The sequence below is a fragment of the Paroedura picta genome, chromosome 7, assembly GCF_049243985.1.
Source record: "Paroedura picta isolate Pp20150507F chromosome 7, Ppicta_v3.0, whole genome shotgun sequence".
Classification (NCBI taxonomy): Eukaryota; Metazoa; Chordata; class Lepidosauria; order Squamata; family Gekkonidae; genus Paroedura; species Paroedura picta.
This window is the reverse complement of record NC_135375.1, coordinates 41681990-41694218: the sequence shown is the minus strand read 5'-3', so window position 1 is coordinate 41694218 and position 12229 is coordinate 41681990. Positions and strand designations below refer to the sequence as shown.

The 12229-nt window shown below is 41.5% G+C and overlaps 1 long non-coding RNA gene across 1 annotated transcript in view; it reads right to left on the bottom strand.

Moving 5' to 3' along the window:
• Nucleotides 1–5413: 5413 nt before the first annotated feature.
• The window catches only part of LOC143841768 (uncharacterized), a 173599-nt gene continuing 166783 nt past the window's right edge, over nucleotides 5414–12229 (bottom strand). Inside the window, exons 4-5 of the long non-coding RNA XR_013232802.1 lie at nucleotides 7227–7336; nucleotides 5414–6686 (exon numbers count right to left, since the gene is read on the bottom strand). This is a non-coding gene — a long non-coding RNA (uncharacterized LOC143841768). The remainder of the gene's footprint in view (nucleotides 6687–7226; nucleotides 7337–12229) is intronic.

The window sequence follows — 12229 nt, the reverse complement described above, 5'->3', positions numbered from 1 at the left end:
CCTCTTAACACCTCTGCATGACTGACCCAAGATCATCCAATATGTTTCCATGGCAGAGTGGGGGTTCAAAACTTCCTATCCTAGTGTGTTCACACTCCCTCTAGATGTATTTAATACCTATGCTTGCACAGGAATCTCACCTCTCTGTTGAGGACCATCCAAAAATTTATCTGTATGACAGTACCTCCAAATAAGTCTGCTATAATTCTTTGTCCCCCAAATGAATCTCCAAAAACATGCACTGCATTTAACTAGATTCCATGTCCTTGGGGTATATTCCTATTCTTGGAAGTCTCTAAGATAATGGATATACTTTACTGCATGCATAGAATAAAGGCAAACACACACATAATAAAATGAGGAAGGTAGAGAGGAAAACCCGGGAGGGGGTTACTCCAATAGAGCACAGGATTTATTTTACAACAAATCCAAGTAGCAAATGCAATGGGATGCCCAGAAAACTGGCAACATCTTTTTAGCAGGGCAGAATTCTTATACTAACTTGCTCGTACTCTGGCCGATATGGTTTATTACTTTTATGGACTGTTTCATCATGAAACTAGTGCAGGGTTTATCTCTCACACAAGATAATCTTGTTATAGACAATCTGGTTATTGAATGTCCCCAACAAAGAACAATCTTGTTAATAGCTAGCCTGCTCAAAGATGTGTCACTTCAAATCCATCTTGCCCACGATCTCAGTTTACACATAAATGACCTCATTTGTAGTTCCCCTTTTTTCCAACTGATATGGCCACTCTGTATTGGAGTCAAAAACTTACAAAAGACTTACTCAGCGGCTTGAATTTATATTACTGAAAAATCGTTGGGAGTGAAGCTTTATACCAGGGGATATTATCTTTCTTTTTGGGGTATATTATATACCTGCTTTTTTTTTTTTTTTGCACTTTCTCCTGAAAAGGGTATTTTATTAATTTTAACACAGATAGAAAGGACTCAATATCATTTCACAAGTCAAAGGATTGTGCATGTTCTGTGTGCATATTCTCTCTGTGTTCTCTCTGTTCTGTGTGCATGTTCTCTCTGTGCATGTTCTCATTGGATTTGGCTTGTTCCAGAGTCCCTCCAGAAAATTAGAGCTGCCAATCATTTAATCCTTCCCAGATGACCCCCCCCCCCAATTTGTCCCCGTTGTGGTGCAGCTTGGTTCAGGTTCAAGCCTTTGAGCTTGATTCAAGGTTTAGTTCGAGAGCTGCCTCAAACTGGATTGTTTAGGTTAGTGTCCCCTACTAACCAGGGCTTAGTTTCTGAGATCTGACAAGGTCAGGCTAGCCAGAGCCACCAGGGTCACAACGTAGTGCTCCTACAACAATACTGCATGAATGACAACTAGACCAGGGTGGGCAGTAAGCTAGCCATAGAGACAAATTTTGTCCCTTGTAGCTTGAGCAAATTTTAATCAAGGTGAAGTAAAAGATTTCACTCCTGTGGTTAAGAATCTTACTCAGGCCTATTCAATGAAGCTTCCTTCCAGGATTCTTTGGATTGTAATGTCCAAGAAGGATGAACATCCTTTATATCAGTCTTTTAAAACTGGGTATGCAGCATACAAATGGAATGCTCTGCATGCGTACCAAAAAAGGAAAACCTTTACTGTTCATGTGTAGCAGGACATACTTTTGTCTAGAAAACAGAGTATCCCCTATAATACAGACACCTTCTATCCCTGAGCTAAATGGTATGCATTAATTCGTGTCTAGAATTAAGAGGAAATAATTCTGCATGTGCCAGTGTGCGAAAGCTCTTGACTTAAAGCAAGGTTTTTGGCCAGATCATCTTCCAATCCTTTCCTGGAGCCTTGCGAGTCCATGTTTTCCAGATGTATACACAACTTCACCAAGAACAGCTTCCAAAGACAATGAGGCACACTAGCACATATATATTCTCTTTTTAGTCCCAATAGTGCTTTCATCTGGATACAAAGAGTCTGAGGCATGATTGTCTGTCTCACTATATGATTAATTTAATGCCATTTTCTCATAAAGGAATCCAGGTCACACAGCTCAGGACCTCTTCTAAACGTGTGCCAAACATAGCTCTGAGAGACAGAAGTGAAATCATTTCTGACTTCTGTATCATCAACAGAATAATTAAATCCCTCTTGCGGAGCCTTTTATATAGGCGATGATATGTTAGCCAGAACAAGCACAGCTTGACTTGCAGGCAGAGAGATGGGCGGGGGTAGATACTCCTTTAAAGCTCAGAAACAGAGCTTATTTTATGTAGAAGCCAATGAGAGACAACAAACATGAAACCCCATGACTTCGGTTTACATACATCACTGTATTTTCACAAGGCCTTGTATTTGCCAACTAAATTAAACATCTTCTTCCCTTTTAAAGCCCGAGCCCCCTGACATTGCTCGAATTGTACTTCAGCTTCAGCTTGTCTTATTTTAAACAGAAGATATTCCATTTGAAAGCGTGGAGACTGGGGTGGGAGGGTGGGAGTAAGATCTATGCATTTCATAGATGCAATTAGAAGTTAGTCTACTGAAGAAAAAAGCCCCCTTCCCCTTAAAAACACAATGGTCTTAGGCTTCCTTGAGTATTGCGCTCCATGTAGGAGGTGAAGGCAAGAGGCAATTTATTCTGCAGCTGGTTTTGAAATAAACACAGCAATGGAAGATAAGGAGTGAAAGAGGGATAAATCCTCCTGTAGCAAACTTGATGGACAGACAGGCTGCCATTAACAATGCTGTTGCCTTTGTAAGTACAGAGTGATGGGGAGATACCCTGGCATTTATACTGTAGACATGGTCCTTAAAGATTTTACACCTCCAATTCCTTAGAATTATCAGCTATCTCCAGGCTGTCAGTCATCCTGGCAATCTTAGATTTTTAGCTTGCAGGCCAGGCAGATTATTGACAAAGCAATCCAGGGTGATATAATACACCCTGACAAACAACAGTGAGGGGGATTGTGTTTACCACTTTCACTGCATCAATTCAGCTAAATTAATTCTTAACGCTGAAAGTAAACTTTCTCTTGATAAGCATTCACTCCCAGTCCAGCATTGTTTTGCTACTATACTACCTCAAGTGGAGCACTAATACACTTCTGATGCAACTAATTTCACCTGTTCTATGCTAACAGAAACATGGAGGGATAGTCCTGCAGCAAGAAAACCAAGAGAGGTATTTGTACATAAATACTCAATTGTCTCTTAAAAGAATTAAGAAAAAAGAAACAAGAATTAGGGATCCCTTCTTCTGCAGGGATCGTATGACTAAATGACTAAATATTATAGCGGAACTGAAACTATATTTGAGGTAATCTCTGGCAAAAAGTCATGTGGTTGATTTTTTACCCTGCTTGTGGAAATGTTCGATATGTTTCCTTAATGGCTCTCTTCGTCTTATACATTGTCCTCTTTTTGTTGCCTACATCGGCCAGCAATGATGTCATTATGTAGCCAAACGCTGTTGACTGTGCCATAAATTATATAATTCCAGTTACTGTATGATTCTGTTTCAGTGGTGCACTACAGTGTTACCTAAATTATGTGCTTAATGCTGTTACAATTCCAGCTTCCTTGAGGACTTTCTCAACAAAGAGGTTGCATTCACATGCATTCTTCCACATGCATATGTGTCAATGGGAAAGTACCAGGAAGAAGTAAACATAAGGGATGTAATTGGGGGGGGGGGGGTTATGCATGGTTCATTTTTGTGTTGACAGTATTTTTATTTTCAGGCATTATTATTAATATCAGATACCATTGGATTACATTGCTTTCCTTCTAAATCTTTCAGTCTCAAAGACACTTCAGAAAAATCATCCAAGGGGCCATGATAAATGGGAGAAAGAGATGTTCTGCCTCTGCAGTGCATAGGTATTGGTAAAGCACCACCTCAAAATAATCAACAAATGTACAATCACATTAATCTTTCCCTCCTCCCCTTTTTGCATTATTGTACTAATGTATACACGCATTTCAATTCCTGCTGAATATAGCTCCTTGAAACTCTCTGGCCATTAGCCATTATCTGGACAGATCTGTGGAAACCTGAGCCATGAACAGACAAGATAACTCTTTCTACAAATGCATGAAAAGGCCTAGGTTTGCAGAAAATTCTAAAATCTTAAAATAAATACTTGGGGGGACTGTAAGTCCCAAAATAATAAAAGCAAGTGGCTGTAGTTTTAAGAAACAAATTCCTGCTGTGGCCATTGCTAAGTAGCCACAGCAGTATGGTCATTACAAACCTTGGTTTCTTTCTGTAAAAGGCAGGGGGAAAGGTGGAGATCTTTCCAGAGCTATTTTGGCCTTTGAGGGAGGTCTCATCAGGGCAAGGCCAGGCAACAACCAATGGGTGAGTTGATACCATGCGAGTTCCTTGACTCACCCAGGCTTGCTGTTGTTGAACAGCAGCAGCTACATGAAAGTCAGTGTGGTGTCATGGTTAGTGTCAGAGAGGTATGGGCAGTTCAGACTGGATAAACCAAAAAGTGACAGAATCAATGGTACTTTTTCAGCTCATCTCAGCCAAGCTGCCCATTCCCTGCTTTTGAACAGTCCATATCAGGGTAGCTGAATCGTGATTAATGTTTCAGCCATAATTTGGCCCATTTAAATGCATTCTTCCTCCACTTTCTGAGGCAGTGCCTGAAAAAGAGTGGGGAGAGTGTGTGCCCTACAGCTGATAATGACAGGTGAAAGTGGGGAGAGCATTTAAAGAGAGCAGCCAACATGTCAAACAGCTAATAATGCAAGCTAGAAAAAAACAGCTAATAATGACAGACACCCCAACTGGGAAGGGGTTTAAGGGAAGCGCAAGATGCCTCTCATAATCAGCTGTATGGTAGGTGCTCTCTTCCCTGCTGCTTGGGAAGACGGGAAACAGAGGCATGTGCACAAAAAGCCCCAAAACTTCAGATTTTACTGAAGCAAGCCAGAAACAATTGGGGCGAATCCAAAAAGGTGAAGTAATATTTGTGTGTTTTAGATTTGGCCAGATCCCAAAAAAGTATGAATTTGTGTGTGTGCACATGCACGTATGCCTAATGTCAGACTAGGATCTGGGGGATCTAGGTTTAAATCCCCATTCTACTATGGAAGCTTGCTCAGGGACCTTAGTCAACTCACATACTCACTCTAACCTGTTAACTGTGGCACCAGACCCTGAAATGTAACCAGTGCTACCAGATCCTGGATTATAACCAGTGAAAATCAGATCATTTGGACTACATTTCATGGTGCCAGAAACCCTGGATCAGCACCTATGACCTCATCGTGGGACACTAGCATGCTCTTTCAAACAAGACTATTTCAATTAAGATTTTGGACTATGGACATTTGCTCTGGCCTAGACAAAAAGCAGTTAGGCCAACCTTTCTCCACAGAGCTTGGCATGATTGACTCACCTCATGAACTCAGCATCTCTGCATCTGTGGGGAATACACACACATTGGCTGCAACTTCAAAGAACATCCTCCTTCCTGACTCCCACTCCAGTAAACAGCAGATCTCAGAAGTGCTTTCTTACCTCTGAAATCTCCTCCCTATCCTCCCAACATAACACCAGCTTGCCAAAAAAGCTTTATTGAGCTATGTAGTTATCTAGATCAAACCAGGTCCAAAGTTTCCCAGATCATTCTGTTTGATCACTTTGATCCTGAATCGATCAACCTTTTGTCACCACATCAAATCCTTTGTCCAAAGCCCACTTTTTGCTTACATGACTTTTTACCTGGGAGAAGGGTATAAAATACCTTTCATTGGGGTCCCCAAACTGCTTCTCTGGTACCCAGCTTCCCCCAGACAAAACCTGCCAGATGCCCAACTGAATGCAGGTCATTCCGGTTGCTTTGAATCCATCTGTGCTCACCATTTCCTAGACAGGGAACCATATAATTTTCAGGGACCCTCTCCTCCCCGCAAACTCTTGCCATTTTTCATCTTATTTTCTACCTGCCACATGTGAAGTGTCTTTGCTTAGTGTTTGTTTGTGTCTTATTTCTTAACTAAAGCTACAACCCTTATTCTAAACAGTATTTGTTATCTGCCTTGGATTCCTGAAGGGCTTAATCATGTCATAAACTGTGCAAAACAGATCCTAGCTAGTTAACCTCCTTTCGCTTAGCCAGTTCCCCAGTTTTTTCAGAGCATTTTGGTTAGCACACCTACCTCTTAGCATTGTTGTGAAGATAAAATGGAGGGAAGTGGTATAACTTGCTTTAGTTCCACAGTATGGAGAAAGTGGGGGTATTCATGTAGCTAATAAATAATAAATGTAGCGGAGTTGGGGAGGCAGATAAAATGTGAGGGAAGGAAACAGGGAGAGGTAAGAGTATGGGGGCTGTCAGAAAGAAGGAAAGAGGAATTTATGTGGAAAAGAGACACAGAAGAAAATGAGGTGCCCTTACAAGTCCTCGTGGATGCCCTATAGTGCCACTGGGCCTGGCCCAGTGACTGCCATTGCACAAATTGGCCAGACTTTTCCCAGGAAGAGGCTGCCAGAGGGTAGGGAAGGAGGCTAAACTGAAGGGGGAGGATAAAGGTAGGTTGGCTGGTGGGCAAAAAGAAGAGAAGAAGAGAAGAAGACAGGAAGAGAGGAGAGGATATGAGGACTTTCTGGGAAGGGAAAGAATAGTGGAGGATGGAAAAACTAGACCCTCACAAGCCTTTGTGGAACCCCTATTTGTGCTCTTCCAAATACCTGCTGGAAGAATGAGATAAAAATACATTAGATAAAAAGGGCTGACATAGCCTTATTATATAGTTGTTTTCAAACATATACTCACTGCCTAAAATTACAGTTTGCCATTTTACTGAGAATCCCTAAAGTGATCCAGCACACACATGCTGTTACTTAAGTACTGAAAAAGCTGCTGGGCAAAGGGCAACTGTTTAGGAATGATGAGCAATTCACAAAAAGCCCCCCCCCCAATCGAAATCTGTATAATGTGTCACTGATGCCGAAAGGAACCACACTGCCTGTGTTACAGCAATGATAATTTTGTAATTTTAATTATTTATAAGGAGATGGTTCTTGTTTTAAAAAAAATTCCATTAAAAATCCCTGTATAAATCTCTCTGATATACTGTAACATGACTTCATCTTTGCTGTCAGCCATGTTACAATGCATAAAGCCCCTCATTAGCTCACGCTTTCCCTTCCAAGGGTTGCTTGAACCAAGGGAGGCCAAGTGCATTAATGACTTCTAGAATTAAGACATCGCCTGGGCAAAACAATAAATACCTTCCTCTTATTAAGAGCGTTCAGCAACAACGGTGCAGCATGCAGCGGCTTTCTGCTTACTTTTCTCCACACGCATTTTAATTCAGGCAGGGAGAGCCAGGCAGCCACTCCTGAGAAACACATAATGAGGTCAGATGGAAAAATCTTGTCTTGTTTCAGATATAAATTCAATCTATCCATCCTTGCATGCAAGACGGTAGGCACAGAAGGAAATGCAGCTGACATGCTTTAACTTCCCTGACACTGAAAATCTTTCCCCTTCACTTGGTGCTTTTTAGTCTTCATAAAAAATCCCCCCCCCATCTGTCTTGGGTACCATACATAGGATGACTGATATGTATGTGTGTGTGTGTGGGGAGGGGGGGGTCACAATAACTGCTGGTATTTTGGGCATCCCTCCTTCCTTTCTGATGCTATTTCAGACATTCTTCCTTTTCACTCTCTTTCTTATTTTAAATGCATCATTCCCCCCTTCATTTAAACTGTGTCACTTAATATGCATCCAGCACTGCATGGGAGGGGGAACACTCTGAGTAAGGTTACAATTTTTCCTTTTACTATACCAAAACCTTGGGAGTCTTCTGGAACAGGGAGCAGGGTAGCTCACGTTAGAAATGCTTCTGAAAGAATACTGGTCTTATAGTTAAAAACCTGAAGAAATGTAGTATTCACCTGTCACAAGCAGGTACTTTGGTTCAAAATGATTCCCTTGAGCCATGCTTTACTACTGAGTGCAAGTCAGAACAATGTGTCAAAGCTTGGAGTGCAGCTCTTCAATGTCTAACACAACTATTAGAAAAAGAGCTTTAAAAAAATTCAGTTGTCAGCATAATTTGAGCCTAAAACCATTTTTTTAAGATTGCTTAATTTCTAATTAGACTGTTCAGTGCATTAGAAGGTACATTTATACCCATCAGCAAAAGGGGACCCACAGTAACCTTTTAATAGAGTCTACCTTGTATATCGGTGCCCATGGAAAGTAACTGTGTGGAAAATGCTAAATTGGAGGCCCTTGGCAGTACAAGAGAGTGAAGCTAAAAATGTTAGGCCAACATTCACTGTGGGATGATACCATGGGCTTGCAGTGTGTGATCCAGAAGTCAGTTTGACCAAAAGAAGATAAAGTATCTTCCTTCATCCCAAAACGTTCACCAAGTGAAAGGTCAGAAACAAAACTCATGCATATAACTTTTGCTTAGGATTGCCTTTGGTAAATAAACACCTACTTGTTCATATGAAGTTAAAAGCAAAATATACCCAGGCTCATTCTGACCTGGGTGGCTATATACTCTGCATATCAAATTTTAAAATTAAAGAAGCTTGCAAGGGAAGACAAAGCCCCAAAGTACACTTGCTACCAGTTCTTTAAATGTTTACATACTTCTGTGTTGTTTAGATTAGTTTTCAGGACCTAGGAAGAAGATATAAGTCTAAGGTCACAAATGTAGTAAGAAGTGTAGGGTAGAAACAGAACCTGTTACAACATCAGAAAGCGCATGAGAGGACATGGGACCCATTTCTCAAAAGGATTGTGTATGGGCCTGCTGGGCACTCCAAGTGCCCTAGCCCCCTGCCCTGGTTGGGTTCTTTATCTCTTGAGGAATTCAGGGGAGTCCTGGAAGACTCGTTTTCTGCTCACTGCTGCTCTTTTAAAATTCATTATTGCTGCCAGCTGGCCCAAGTATGAAAAGCAGTGTGAAGCAGTGGGACATGAGTCATAACCCATGTAGCCAGATCTGAAATGAGTGGGTGGGGATGTCCCCTCCCCATCCAGCAGCCACCTACTGGCTCACCCTGCCACCTTAACATTCCTGAATGCTCTTGATAATCCTTTGGCCAAAAGACTCATGTAGAGAGCTCAGTCTTTGCATGGCATGAGCTGGCACGGCATCACTAAAGCTGACAGGAATATGCTCATTTGCACTCTGGCCCAGCAAGACAGAACAAGGAAGCGGCACGTTTTCTACAAGGCAGCTTTTGAAAGAAGTGTGTGAAAATGGTGTATTCGGGCTATGCTTCCTGACGCTCAGCAGTGTTCTCAGATTTTACATCACATTGCCTTGCACATTCTATTTGCCAAGTTCATTTTTACTAATTGGACATGAACACATGTAACTCATGATCTGGCACTAAATTAGAGTATTTCATAGCATGAAAATGATTTTTTAGATCACATTTTTTTAAAGCAAAGGAATTATTCAGAGAGGCTGGCAGAATCACTGGTTTTCACAGAGTGCTCTATTTCATGAGAGGAAATCAAATAAGTAATTGCTTGTGTTTATTTTACTGAGTCCCAAATAACTCTCACCAGCCACTACTTTAGTGATAGAATAGTCTCATATTCTACATAATGGGGGCAGATCCACTGGGAGAATGGGGTGGGGGTAGGGTTCTTTGTCATCCTTTCAAACTATATAGCAATCAGAACCCTGTACAGTGGCTGGCTGCAAACAGATACAGAATTAATTTTGCTAAACATTTTTTGTATGTTATAGTTTGATGCTGCTAGAATTAAATGTGCCAGTTATAAAGCAGCCACTTTTATCCTGGCTATAGTGAAAAGGTATGAAAAGACAGAATAAATGGGAATAGAGCCAGCAGATCAGATCATCCGCCAGCCACAATGATGTTACTGCATGAATCCATAAATTTGCAAGTGAAAATTATACAGGTTTTTCCCCCCTTCGTCACAGCTGTGCATTTGCAGCTTAAAAAAAAAATGTAACTCATTCTTTTTTTAAAATGGTGCACAAGTGGTTTTGGTTATCAGTTAAAATGTTCAATTAGTACAGCAAGTGCTTTAACGCGGAAGCCCTCAAGAGCAAGGCAGTCTCATCTGGCTGCCTAGCTGGAAATCACAGCCCAGCTGATTAAGTTGTCTGCTAAATGACAGAGCAAAAGCGTTTGGATTATTAAATGGTGCAAACGGATCAAAGCGCTCCTAGACAAACCTTTTGGCTACCGTTTGACTTGGGGGTTTTGTTTGTTAGTTTGTTTTCCTGTGCTGTTAAAAGTTTCATCTTCATCAAAACTGGAATTTGCCAGCTATGAAGCAGAATTAACCATTTATTTACAGAGAACCTGACAATGCTTTGGGCTCTTTTCATCTAAACACACCAGCCTTATGTCCACATGAAAAATGAATAATATATGGACCCTTAATCCTGATCTTTTGGTGTTCATTCCACTGATGTTTCTGACCTCTAGCCAAAAGGCTATGCATGCAGCCAGCTCCATTTAAGGCAATGGAAGGCAAGGATATTCAAGCATGGCCTGCCTACGGGAATGTCCAATCTGGACACATAATATGCAGCTGCTGGACTGCAGAACTCTATACTAAAAATAACCCAAAACATCAAAGGAATCAATATCGTCCAGACTTTACATCTTCTAGATTTGATCTAGAAGGTGGCTCTATAAACTAGAGACAATACCAAATGCTGAAATTCTATATTAATAGCAGCTTATCAAAATAAAATAGTTTTATTATTAAGAGGAACAACTTTGCATAGAAAGAGAGGAGAGAGAGAGAGGGAGAGTGGGTTGTCTTCCTTCAAACTATTCTGTTCTGGAAGCTAGCAGGTCAGAAGTGTGCTCAAAGGAGCTGGAAGTCTCCAAATGAGCCAATCAGGGCACTGGACGAGGTTATTGGAAAAACACCAGGAAGTTCTGATTCTAAATAGGCTAAATACACCTCTCTTCCTATCCCCCCTGTAGGCTATTCTTCATAAGTTTTAAAATCATGAACACTACAGATCTTGCTACCATTTCCTTATGGAGGGGCAAAATGCGAGTGGCTTTCTGCTTGCAAACATGGGATGGTGAATCTGTCTTTGCAGCCCTCTTCATGGGGAGAACCATGCTTGCCCTTGCACTAACCCTGCATGTGCCCGGCTAGGGCAGCACACCTCCCGTGTTTTCCCTCTGCCCAGTTGCAACTTTTTGCCTTCTAACTAGGCTGCAAGGGAAAATAAGCTGAACTTCTCCCACTACTCCTTGGCTTGTCAATCACAGCAAGACACCAATCACAGCATAGCAGTTCTTTCATGGGCTGGACCTCGTCCCCCCCACCAAACCCCGAAATTATAATTTTTTAAACAAAAAGGTACTTCCACAGTGTGGTAAGGCCACAACACAGATGCATTTTAAAATAAAAATCAACACTGCCTCATCGCTGTGGAGAAACACCAGAACAATACAGCATTCCCCCCTTTCTTGGGATTCCTGTTCTTTGGGACTTTATTTCTGTCTGAGTGGATTTCTGAGATGCTGCACATGGTCCCTGAAGCCCCAAAAGCCATTTTGTATTAATGGTTGGCTTAAAAACAAGGTGCTCAGACCTCTGTTTGATTGGGAGAAGGCTGCTGGATCACCAGCCCTTCCCCACCTAAAGAAAACACATTTTTTTTTGCCTGCCGGAGTTGTTAGAACACTGCACGTGGTCCCTGGAGCCCAAAAAGACATTTTGTGTTAAAGTTGGCTTGAAAAGGTGTTCATACCCTTGTAAGATTGGGAGAAGGCTGCTGGACCATCCCTTCTCCTTCCCAGCTCATTTCCCATCACCAGAAACCTAAATGGGACTGTTTTGCCTGCCTGATCCCAAAAAAGACTATGGACACTTTGCCAAAGATTTTATTTTACCTTTGACAATGTAGGTTTGCGGTCATGCTGCAACACAGACCACACAGTTAAAAAGAAATTACTCGGAGCAGGAAATTGAGTTAAAAATGGCCAAAACTTGACACAGCTACTGGACAACCTTGGGATGCACGTGATGTCATGTGGAGGGGACTCTAAAAGCTGCCAACTTTCAAAGGCTGTGCTGGAACAGATTCTTCATATGGATATGGTCTACATATTCCAGCACGGAAATACCTCTCCATTGGTTTCCCTTCTAATGCACTTATTTATTTATTTTCCCTATGTAAGCAAATGGTCACTATTCACAAGGCAGCAGTTGACAAATTCAGGGAGTGGCTTTGATATCACCAAAAAGAACATGA